General features: G+C 28.9%; 1 long non-coding RNA gene across 1 annotated transcript; it reads right to left on the bottom strand.

The window, feature by feature from the left end:
- Positions 1-4,214: 4,214 nt before the first annotated feature.
- LOC136089257 (uncharacterized) lies at positions 4,215-6,090 on the bottom strand. The gene is made up of 3 exons (XR_010642902.1): positions 5,465-6,090; positions 4,690-4,889; positions 4,215-4,588 (listed from the first exon to the last, which is right to left on the bottom strand). It is a non-coding gene; the product is annotated as an uncharacterized LOC136089257 (long non-coding RNA).
- Positions 6,091-13,019: the final 6,929 nt, after the last annotated feature.

The following is a 13,019-nucleotide window of genomic DNA, read 5'->3' as shown; positions in this document are numbered from 1 at the left end:
CGAGAGGGAAGGGTAGACGGGGAAGATTCCTGGGGCCCCGTGTGTGTACAAAGAATTTTTTTTCATGAAGTCTCAAAAATCTTAAAGACAAAAAATGAAAATTTTTATTTTTATTTTTTGTCTTTAAGATTTTTAACAAATATGCTTCTTTTTATTCTTGCTATTTTTCTTTTGTAATATTGAAATTCGAATTTTTTCAATCGACGTTGTTAACTTTTCATTCGTTAATTTTCTTTTAAAAAGTTAACAGTTGTAAAAATTGCATGACTTGATCTCTTATTAATGCTGCATTTTAAAATTTTCGTTTTAGACACTGCTGATGTTTTTTGAAAGCGTATATTTTTAATTTTAGTTTACATTATGTAAATAATATATAAACATATACGTGTTAAATTAAAACTTTTGATAAATATTACAATTGTGTTAAATACAAAATATTATTATTCAAATATTACTATTATTAAAAAAATGTTATAATTCGTAAACTTTAATTTGCATTATTTATTTATAAATTCTGTATAAAAAGCTACGTTTCAATTTCTGAAATACAGAATATGATTTCTCACCATAAATCTGGATACGAAAAAAGAAAAATGAAGAAAAACAGTAATGTAGAAAGTTCTAGAGGTATGAGAACACTAGAAAATTTGGGGTGTAAAATTTCTTCAAAAACACAGAACGATGAATATTGCGATAATGGAGATATTGATTCGGACCCATTAAGCGCAAGGAATGAAACGGAATTTGTTGGAATTTCCGCGCAATCTGATATTTCGACACTTTCTTTGAATACCGACTGTGCCAACATCGGTATTGGAGTGGTAAAAGTAAATGTAACACCAAAAGAGGTAGAAGATGACATTCTAAGAGGTCCAGAACCACACCCAACAACATTTCCTGTAGATAAACACGGTTGTCAATTCCCTACCTATTTATTAAGCTTTTGTTTAAAAAATAAAGAAATAGTTCCTCGTGATTGGTTAGTTTGGAGCAAATCTAAAAATTGCTTTGTTTTGTTTTCCTTGTCGTTTATTTTATAAATTTCATGAGCAAAGATCAATTTTTGCTACAGAAAATGGTTTGCAGGTTAATAGATGGTACAAAAAATTATATGACAGAATACCTGACTATAAAAAATCTAGTAATCATAAATCTTGTTATATCCAGTGGCGAAATTTAAAAAAAAATATTAATAAACATACCACAATTGATTGCTACATAGTAAAACAAATACAAAATGAGACACAGAAATGGAAAGATTTATTAAAACAATTATTATATGTAATTTTGTTTCTTGCTGAGCGTGGATTGGCCTTTAGAGGTGTTACTCATTTGATTGGAGATTCGAACAATGGAAATTTTCTAGGATTATTAGAACTTTTAAGTCATTACGATCCGCCTTTAGAAGAACATTTAAAAAACGTGAAGCAACGCAAATCGAAAAGCAGAGATTCCAAGTACATTACTTATCGCCAGATATTCAATATGAATTCCTATCATGCTGTGCAGATTACTTGAGAACTTGTATTTTAAAGGAAAGAGAAACTAAGAAGTATTATTCCCTTATTTTAGACGCAACACCCGATTCTGCGCATATAGAACAAACTACATTCATTTCACGGTACGTTACTATTAAGTCCAACAAATTCGAAATTATGGAAAGATTTCTTACATTTGTTGACTGCAATAAAGACTGGAGAAGATATTGCAAATTTAATTCTTGAAGCGCTACAAAGGTATAATATTCTTGTATAAGGTATAATAGTGACTGTCGCGCACAAGGATATGATAACGGATCTAACATGAGTGGATCATATAAAAGTGCACAAGCTCGCATTTTGCAAATAAATCCATTGGCAATTTTTTCTCCTTGTTAAAAAATTAAAAAATAATAATGGATGTTCTTTGCACGCAATGTCAAATACACGGTGGTCTGCAAGAATTGAAAGTGTCAAGCCATTTGCTGAAAAAATCAATGAAATTAAAATAGCAATAAACGCTGTTTTGGAATTAAACTTAACATCAGAAACTCGATCAGATCTTATCAGAATAAAAAAATATATATAATCTTTTGAATGCTTAGTACTGGCAAAAATATGGCACAAAGTTCTTGCAGCTATAAACTAAAGAAGTACTGTTTTACAAGCTCGCAATGCAACAATTGATGTAGAAATAACTAATTTGTCAAGTCTTCTTGTTGAATTAAATACGATAAGAAATAGTTGGGATACTATTTAAAATGAATGTAGATTTTTGGGCACATCTTTACATTAACATTTTTGGGGAAAAAATATACTAAAAGAAAAAAAATGACACACGAGTTAATAGGACACCGGCAGAAGAATTTAGAATTAATGTTTTCAATGTTTTCATGGATAGCATTATTGAAAATATGAAAAGAAGATTTAATGCAACAAAAGAAATAGATTCTTTATTCAATGTATGAAAATGATATTGACGATCATCTTAGAGATGAAATACTACATTTAAAATCAATTTATGATGCCAATATACAAAATATTTCTCTTCAGCCCGTTGAATTGTTAAATGAAATTAAAAAAAACAAACTGGATGTGCTGTTTCCAAACATTATAATTGCAATAAGGCTATTTTGCACAATTCCAGTGACAGTTGCCCAAGCAGAAAGATCTTTTAGCATGTTGAAAAAAATAAAAAACGTATTAAGATCAACAATGACACAAAATCATTTAAATGACTTAGGACTTTTATCTATTGAAACCAAAATTTCTATGAAAATTAATTTTGAAGAAGTTATTAATTTGTTTGCGAGTCGAAAGGGTCGCAAAGCTCTATTAAAAAAACGTTTAACATTGTTTTTTATACACTTTTTCCTAACTTTAACTTATAAAAGTTTTAAATAGTTTTGACTTTTAAAAGATTTAATTATTTTTCATTTTTAATTTTCAATGACCAGAGCACGCTTTCTGGTCCTGAGTATATGATTTATCATATTGAGGGCCCGTTAAGAAAACTTCCCCAGGGCCCGAAATTTCTCTCGGCGGCTATTGACGCAATATAACATTTTTGATATCAGCAAGGAAATTGACTGCTAAAACTGTTTTCAAAAAAATTATGTCATGTAAACTATCGGATATAAGTTATCTGATAAACGACGTATTTATCTGATGACGTATTTATCTGATGACGTATTTATCTGATGACGAATTTATCAACTATAATCTTTTAATGCGTTTTATTAATTTTATATGTGACGAAATATGGTAGAGAAAGCCGATCAATCTTCTACTAAAGGTTGTGAGAACCATTTTCTTTTTTTTCAGCAGCGTTTGTGTTTAACCCGCTAAGGAAAATTAAAAGAAAAAATTGTATTCAATTAAAATAGCGATAGGATAAACTTATAACTTTTTTTCAAACTTTTATATGAATTCACAAGTTTTTTGTTGATTATCAGTTGTCCCAGAATCTTGCGATTGATTTTTCACTGTAACTTTTAGCATTTGTGTAAATTTGATAAACGTGCATGTTGAAATTGTTTTCAGAGCCAACCAGGGAACTAACCTTTTTTGAATCTTTTTTTTTTAATTTTAATTTATTTTTCAGACTTGTTAGAACTCTGACAGCATTTGTGTAGTCCTGATGAACCTTCATGTTGTATATGTTTCCTGGGTAAGAGGGCCGGATCCTAACAATTTTTCTCAACTATTTTTTTTCTCTTTAAATTTGGTTTATAACTTTTTAGTAAGAAAGACTATTTACAAAATAGCTTTGAAATGGCATTTTTTTTGATTTACTTATTTAAGCATGTCGGAAGGAAATAAGTTAGTTGCCCTGATGAAGTTACCGAAAAAGGAGTCGGGTATAATTGTAGCTATGCTGCTGCTTTTTGTTTCTTTTATTCAGCGTGGTCGTTCCCAGCCGGCACAAAGACGTCTATAAGACGTCTTACGGTAACTTAAGTAAGCGTCTGAAGTACGTTTTAAGACGTCTATTTGTTAACACCTTTGAGACGTCTTGTATAGACGTTTGTAAGACGTATTGCGACAGACGTCTGTAAACAGTCTAGTATTAGATGTCTCATAGACGTCTAATTAAAAATTCGCTTGAGCGTCTAAAGAACGTCTTTAGACGTCTATTTGTTAACACCTTTAAGACGTCTTGCCGAGACATCTATTAGACGTTCTCTCAGCATTTATAGCAATACATACCGAATCGACTAATAAAACAGACTTAAATTATATTTAAAATCATATTTTACATTTTTTTACGTTTAAGATAATTAATAAATAAAATGTAAAAGGAACTACATATCTACAATAAAAAATACAATATCAATATTATTTTTTTACGACTGTCATCTTTTTTGCTCGTGTAGGGGCATTTCTAAGGAGGCTCTGAACAACTTGATAAAATTCTTTTTCTTTCATCTTTAGGTACTTGAGCGTCACTACTTTGTATATTGTTTTGTAGGTCTTGGTTCGCCAAAGGTTAACTCGTTTTGGCTTGTTCATTTCATCCATTTCATGACAAAATCGGTAAAAAATCGTTTGATTATATTCTTGATCATATCTTTGTAATCAAGCCCTCCTGTAGGCTTTTATTGTACAATCTAAGAAGTAAAAGTCACATTAAACTAGAAGTAGCTAAGTGTCCAAACACACACACACGTGTGTGTACCGACATTAAATAATATCGATATATCAATCTTACTTTTTCATCTAGGAATGAATCCAATTTCATATTTTCTTCAAACAGGAAAAACTCTTCTTTTGATTTTATAAACTCTATGTCTAATAAAGATAATGGAGATTGTTAAGAAATTAAAGTTGTTGGTAAAGATAAATAATTGGATATATCGCTCATCCATTTAACAACTTTTTTTTGAAATGCCAGAACTTGTTGTTGAAAACCTAAAATAAATAAATAATTTAATATACTTTTTCTGTTTATTAAAAGCTATAATATATAGTTCAAAAAATTTTGACACAATTTATACAATATTCTCAAATTATTATTATTATTCTTAAACAGTTTTAAAATCATTGCAGAAAATTATGAACATAAGTTCAGTTTTCAGAATTGTTATTGTGCAATACCAGAGTGTAGTAATTGTTGGCTTCACCACTTTTTTACCTTTGCATAATACTGCTGCGTTATTTAATCATTTATACATGGTGGCCACCTACATTAAAAATTAAACTCTTTGATTTTTTCCAGAATCACAACTGAATTTATATTTGCTGACAAACAAAATAAAAATAATCGATAAAAACAAATTGTGAAAAAAAATTTAATAAGTTGAAAGTTTTCTTTGGTTTGTTCTGAAAATAATTTAAACTCCATAAATTTTCACTGACCTAAAACAAATTACCTAACTTTTCCCTGATTTTACCATTTTGTCAACCCTGTGATACCACTACTATATAACCAATAACGCCACATGGGAATTTTACAAAACTTTTATTTAAAGTAATGAAATAATTACCATTTATGATAGAACTTTTTTGCTTCAAAACCTTTTTGATAACTGGTGGTTCCAATTAAATGGTGTTGAATTGTCACAATCATTGCAATCACATATTAAATGTGTTTTTCGCTTTCAGTGTGAAGTATTATTATTTCCGAAGGGCTTTGAATTTGTATCATCATGAAACACCAGTAAATCAATTCCAAGTTCTTAACACTTAATCTCATTGCCATTCTTTTCTTTCTCTTTTATTCCTTTATCCTGAGATGTATACTCACGCTCAGTTTTATCAGCTACAAAATATTTTTAAACTATTAAACTAATACAAATATATACATACATATGTTATGTTTGAATTAATAAGTAAATATTAAAATAGTAAATTTAAGTAATTGACCATGTGTCAACTTTATTTTTAAAATTGAAAAAGGTAGCCAATTATCACTTGAAAGAATATTTTTACTCATTGCTTTTTTCCATGAAAATCCTTTTGGTGGCCAACGCAATACATCTGTTTCAAACAAATTTTTTGTTATAAAGTGAATTAAAAAAATTCCATCAGTTCAAATAAATAAAGTAATTCCATCAGTTCAAATAATTGAAGTACTATTAGTATTTTAATACATCACACTCATTTACAATTTTGACACTAATCTATATAAAGGAAGACATTAAACATTATTATGTTGCAATAAAATACAATTAAAAGGTATATATATATATATATATATATATATATATATATATATATATATATATATATATATATATACATATATTTATATATATATATATATATATATATATATATATATATATATTCTAAAAATAGAATACTCAATGTTCTTAAAGAACAGAGCAATAATAAATTAAATTAAAGATAATTTATATATATATATATATATATATATATATATATATATATATATATATATTATATATATATATATATATATATATATATATATATATATACATACATATATATATATATATATATATATATATATATATATATATATATATATATATATATATATATATATATATATATTGTACATATGTATATATATACATATATATGTATGTGTATATATATATATATATATATATATTATATATATATATACATATATATATATATATAATATATGTGTATATATATATGTATGCATATATGTATATATATATATATATATATATATATTTATCTATATATATATATATATATATATATATATATATATATATATATATATATATATATATATATATATATATATATATATATATATAGATATATATATATATAGATATATATAGATATATATATATATATAGATATATATATATATATATATATATACATATATATATATATATATATACATATATATATATATATATATCGTTTTATCTTCGAAAGATACATTAAGGATGTTCTGAAAGCAATAACTGTCTTTATAAGCATCATTTCTTTAACCGTAACTGCTTTGATCACAATTTTACTTCGGAAACTTTTCTATTTAAAAAACATGGCTTCCGTTTCTTTCACGCTTATTTAAATTTGAATGAAAGAGGAATGGAAAAAATAATAATAAACTTCAAGCCGCCTTAATTTTAGACGTCTTGAAGACGCAGTAAATATAACATTTTTACACGCAAGAAAAAATACATCTTCAAGACGTCTACAAGAGAGCGTGTCTAAGACATCTTTTATTGAGACGTTTTGAAGATGTCTCAAAACTGTCTAAGACGTCTATAGACAAATGAGTAGTGAAATAGACGTCTAATAGACGACTTGTGCCGGCTGGGTTGTTAAAACCACTCTAACAGAAATAATTTTTTTTTTTTTTGTTATTTATTAATAACTATTCATAAAACTGTTGTCTGGAATGAACTAATTTCAGTTAGCCCTTTCCAGACAACTATTAATCCATTAAGCCATTTTTAGAAATAACTTTTGTTTTGGTTTTATTGGTTTTTAACAACAAATACGCTAAATATAAGAAGCCAAAATACAAAACTTAGAATAAAATGGCGAAATGCAGAGTCATTTCCGAAGCATGAACATTAAACCAAACAGTCTTTTAAAACAAATTAAAAAATTAAATTTTCACACTTTTAAACAACTGATCTAAATAGCATCAAGAATAATTTTTCTAAAAAAAATAAAAAAATAAAAAACTAAAGTATAAAAAACGTAAAGTACGTAAAAAAAACGTAAAAAAAAGTAAAGTAAAAAAAATTAACTTAAAAAAAAGGATAACCGCAACAACCACTTAGGGGTCGTCCATAAAGTACGTAAGCTCATAGGGGGGAGGGGGAGGTCTTCAAAAAGCGTACGAAAGCGTATGGGGGGGGGGGGGAGGGTTCAACTTAAAAGTACGTACTTCGATTTTCTAATTTATCACAATTAACCAGCTAATCAATAGAAAAGTTATATTCTGACTAAAGGTTCTAGTTTGCCAACATAAAAAGATGTGTGGTATATGGAGTAGAGGGTATAGTTTTCCTCTATGCACACACATGTATGGACGCCCTAAGAACTTTTTGATGTTCCAGATAGGACACTTTCACACATCGTGCAAACTCATAACTTAAGTTTGTTTATACCTATGCCAAATGAGGAGGCCTTGCAAAATATCGGGATGGCGGAGGCCTGTGAACAAAAAGCCTTAAAACGCTTACCCTCCCGACCCCCAAAATGAGAGGGGTCTAAATTTTGCATGGTCATAGCTTTTTTGTAATTTACATTATTTTTCTACAAAAATTAAAATCTGTCGATAAATTTAAATTTAGTTTAGATGTTAAAGTTAAAAATTTTGCTACATAGTTCCCTCACGTTTGGGAAGGGAAGGGGGGAGGCAAACGCTTTAGGGCTTTTTGTTCCCAGGCCTCCGCCATCCAAATTTTTTGCAAGGCCACCTCATTTAGCATATTAACAAACTTAAGTTTGCACGATGCGTGAAAATGTTCTATCTGGAACATCAAAAAATCCTGGGGGGGCCATGCACACATGCCACCCCTTATATACTGGCCCTGAGTAAGACCTGAGGGCCGTGGTTGATGGGACGGAGTCACCCCCAAAAAAAAACGTTTCAATGGCGTCTCAAAATTTTCCAAATTTGACCGCTAGGTTTTGCTAAAATAAAAAGCTTCTTAAATTAGCAAAAGGGCACAAAATTTGTTGTTGCCCCCTCCCACTGGGTTTTACCCTTTGTTTTCAATATTACTGATCTCACGTAAGACTCGTTTTTTACTTACTAAAGAGGGGTGCCTGAAAAAAACGTTCACCTTAATTATAGTTTATTTACATTTGATTCGTTACTAAAACAAAGAAAAGGCTTCCATGGATTTTAACGGGAATCGAACCTGGATCTCCGCCGACTATATCCGCCGCATGAACCTCTCGCCTAAATACACGCTTACTTCCCCTTATTTTAAATTTATTTAAATTATTATTTGCATATATACTTTCAGACGTTTTTAAAATGCGCAAACAAAGAGCTTTGGGGTCGTATAAAGTATCGGGATGGGGGGGGGGGGGGTATTTGAGAAACGTACGTACTTTTAAGGGGGGTGGGGACATAAAAGTACGCATGGCAACAGGGGAGGGGGGTGGTCAAATTTCAAAATTTTTGGCGTACGTACTTTATGGACGACCCCTTAGTTTAATCATTGAAGTATTATGTTCTCATACTTCCATGGTTTAATGTAATTAAATGCAAAAAAAAAATGTATAAAAAAATAAAGTAAAAAAAATTAATTTAAAAAAAGTTAATTTATCAAAAGTTATCCTTTTTTTGAAGTTTATTTTGTTTTACTTAACTTTTTTTTTACGTTTTTTTATATCAAACTTCATATAACTTTTATTCAAAAAAAATACATTTTTTGATTTAAAGTTATATGATCGATTGTGAAGAAGAGTGTTCTATATAATCAAGGAGGTATAATAGAATGGAGAGAGGACGAAGCCAAAAATCGTTTAAAATTGTAGTACAGTCTTTGTTGTAAGTTGTTGTATATTTCAGCGGTAAGTCAAAATGACGCCTTTGCGTTGAAAAAAGAAAATTTTAAAATGTAATCTGAAAATCTGTTACCTTTGTAAGCTGTAATCAAAATGGATTACTCTCTTAAAAGTTGACTGGATAAGTTTTTAACAACTGTTCAAGCAGTAATCACAACAAAAATCATGATCTACGTAAAGTAATCGCTTTTTGAATACCTCCATACAAGGTATAAATATCAAAGTTTTAGACAGTTTTGAAACAAAATCATTGGATAATTTTTGTTAAAAGTGGTTTTTGACAAAAATCTCTCTTCCTCCAGTCTATTATACCTTCTTGATATAAAAAAATAACATCAAGTTATTTTTTTTCAGTAAATTTTTGATACTAATTTTATTTTAAATTTTCAAACAATAAAATTTAAAAAAATAACAAAAATGGAAATCACAATATTTAAACAACCAGTTTCCAACCACATATTTAAAATCAGGCATGCAGCAAGCATTTTATTTTTGTTGGAGAATTTAACTTTATGTAACGACACAGAGCAAACTCCAAACATTCATATGTTCATGTTTATGTAAAATAAACGCTTTGCTAAAATATTGCGATTATTGGAGTCTGTTAACTATAAACTAGGGATGTGCCGGAATTTGTGTCTTCTAGATCAATTTGCTTCTTCTGGCTGAAATTAAATTTTTTTTTACTTTTTTTTAATTATATTTGACACAGACTGTGTAAATAAATCAAAAAATCATTACCCTAGTACGCAATGTAGAACTATAGGTAAACCTAGGAAAAAAATGCAAATGTAATTTTATTTGCAGAAATAGTAGTACTGCAATTACATTTGAAAAAATTACATTTGTATTTTTTACCTAGGTTTACCTATACTTCATCAATGCTCTGTAGGATAATCTGCTTCGTTTAAAATTGTCGAAGAATAACAGTTATGAAAATTGAATTTTCATAACTGATTTTAGTCTATAAAGTTATTGTGGCTGGATAGCTCAGTTGGTTAGAGCGTTAAACGAAAAGTTAAAACCCAGACTATTGTACGATACAGGTTCAAATCCTGCCACCACCAACTGAGCGCTTGAGTAGTACTTGTGTATGCAAAAATGTTGGTCAATAACGGACACTACTTAGGATTAGTCTTAATGACTGTATGTGGCTGTTCCTATGCTAAGCCAAGAATATCTTCGGATATAACATTGTATTGAAAATATAGGAAATTCAAATAAATAAACAAAAGTTATTCGTAATTTTTAACCAGTATTTTCTTATTAATTTCTTTTTCGAAGTCATTAATTACTGCTTTTTTTTATTGCATAAAGACATTCTTTGATGTAGTCAACAAAAACATCTCATTTAAATTGATGTTTAGTGTTGTGGAGTTAAGAGGAGGGGAAGGGGGCAAAAAGAACAAGTTCAAGGCAACGGGGTTTGGGGATATTTTGGGGCATAATTCCTCCCGGAAATATTTTTTGCGAAGATTGCGATTATGGTAAGCATATTTTATTTGAGCTTTAATGTGTCTTGATGAAACTTGAGTTTACTAAGTTTATTTTAGTTCACAATTATAGTTTTGTAACTTTTGGAAATATACTTGGAAAATTATTTCATAAGTAACTAATACTTAATACTTCTGTTTTAGTATGTTATTTTAGAAAGCTTTTTTCTAAAATAACATAAAACTGAAAAAATATTGAATAAATAACCAAAAATTTTGAGAAATTCTATTTTTTGAACATATAAAAATAACGATGTTATAAAAAATATAATCCATGAAATATAAATTAAACAAAATATATGATCTAATTTTAAATCAATTTAAATACGAGTGGTATTGAGTGATATTATACCACGTCAAAAGCAATGTAAAAAGGTTTTATTATTTGAAATGCGGCGATTCTTTTTATCATCAAACCGATAAGAATTACTTAATCATCAGTGTCTTTAACTAATAATATTATTATATAGTTATGTACAATTAGGCTTTCTGAAAACCTTTTAATGTGTTGTTAAAAATCATATTAAACTCATTTAAAGACTTTATGAATAACCAATAGTATAATGATGTCTCTTTGCGTAAATTTTGAGATGTAATACTTTGAGAAAAATTTTGAGATTTTCCACGATTTAAAGTTGCGAAACCTTAACTAATACTCTTTTAGAAAAATACAGATGAGCCCTCCATTTGAAGGACTGCATCACTTATTGAAGGACCTCTCCGAGAGAGGCCGTGTTATAGAATATGCCCTGGGAAGAATAGAATTAGAATAGAAGAATAGAAGAATTCAATATTATATTTTTTGTACGCGTCTAACTCATTTCGCAACTAATTAGTTTATTTACTAATATCTTAAATCCAGTTTTTGTGAATGAATTAAATACAAATTCGATATTTATGTCGCAGATTCCGTCTGGGCCATATAGCCTTCTAATCGTTATTTATTGCGGTTTAACAGGAAACCATAATCAATTAAGTCTTAAATCCATTTTATGAGCCAAAAAACTTTAAAATAGTATTTTTTACTATACTATAACATTTATAATTATAAAATACTATCATATTTTGCTATCAAAAATGTTTTAAAATTGGTTTTAAGGGTTCCGTTACATTCATAATTTTTAACGTAGCATAATTTTATGTTTGTAGACCAAGCTGACCGGACCCGGGTCTTGTATGCCACATGGACCGTGAATCATGCAAGTTTTAAGAACGTCATAAAGATCACGATTCACAATCGGATCCGGAATTTCTGCAGATATTAAATTATTGATATCCTGTGCTGTTTCAAGCTTATCATCATTTGCATAGTGAAGTAAAATTTGAACATAGTTGCATTCTAAACTTTACTGCTGTAAAATGAAGTAAAATTGCAAAGTGAAGTAATATGCTTTATCCTCTATTTTTCCAAGGGGTATCGCTGCCAACAAGCATCATCCCATTGGAAAATATAGAGGATAAACCATAGGATCTAAGTTGGCAGACATACTTGATATAGTTTTAAGAGGATGACCTCTTGGGTATATAACAACTTCCCTGGAAGCAGGTGGAGCACTATCTTCACCAACAAATGCAACTGCAACTTTATTATGTGAAGGGAAATTATAGCGACGTCTATCTTACCTTTCAAGTAAAGACATTTTTACAACTGACACTCTCCTTCTATAGCTGTAAGTTTCTTCATCTTCCACTTCAGCCATGTTTTTAAATCCAAGAGCAAATGGGTTCTCTTTACTAATAATAGTTTGCAATCGAAAAATTAAATCATTTAAGCAAAGATCATTATCACGATGTTGCATTCTAAAATTTACTGCTGCAAGTGGATCATTGATGTATAGTTGACAATATGTCGGCGGAACATCTTGATTTGGCCTAAGATTACCCATACAATGAAAAACTTGACCACGTATTTTAAAACATGGCTGCCCATGATTCATGGGTTAAACAACATTAACTTTAAATGAAGCAAAAGAAAAACAGGCATTATAACTTCGAATATATTTAAAAAAAATCGGTTTGCATTTCCATCTGCATAATTTCCTTTAAATAA

This window comes from Hydra vulgaris, chromosome 13 (genome assembly GCF_038396675.1).
Source record: "Hydra vulgaris chromosome 13, alternate assembly HydraT2T_AEP".
NCBI classification, from domain to species: domain Eukaryota; kingdom Metazoa; phylum Cnidaria; class Hydrozoa; order Anthoathecata; family Hydridae; genus Hydra; species Hydra vulgaris.
The sequence above is the reverse complement of the archived record's forward strand: the minus strand, read 5'-3'. Positions and strand labels throughout refer to the sequence as shown.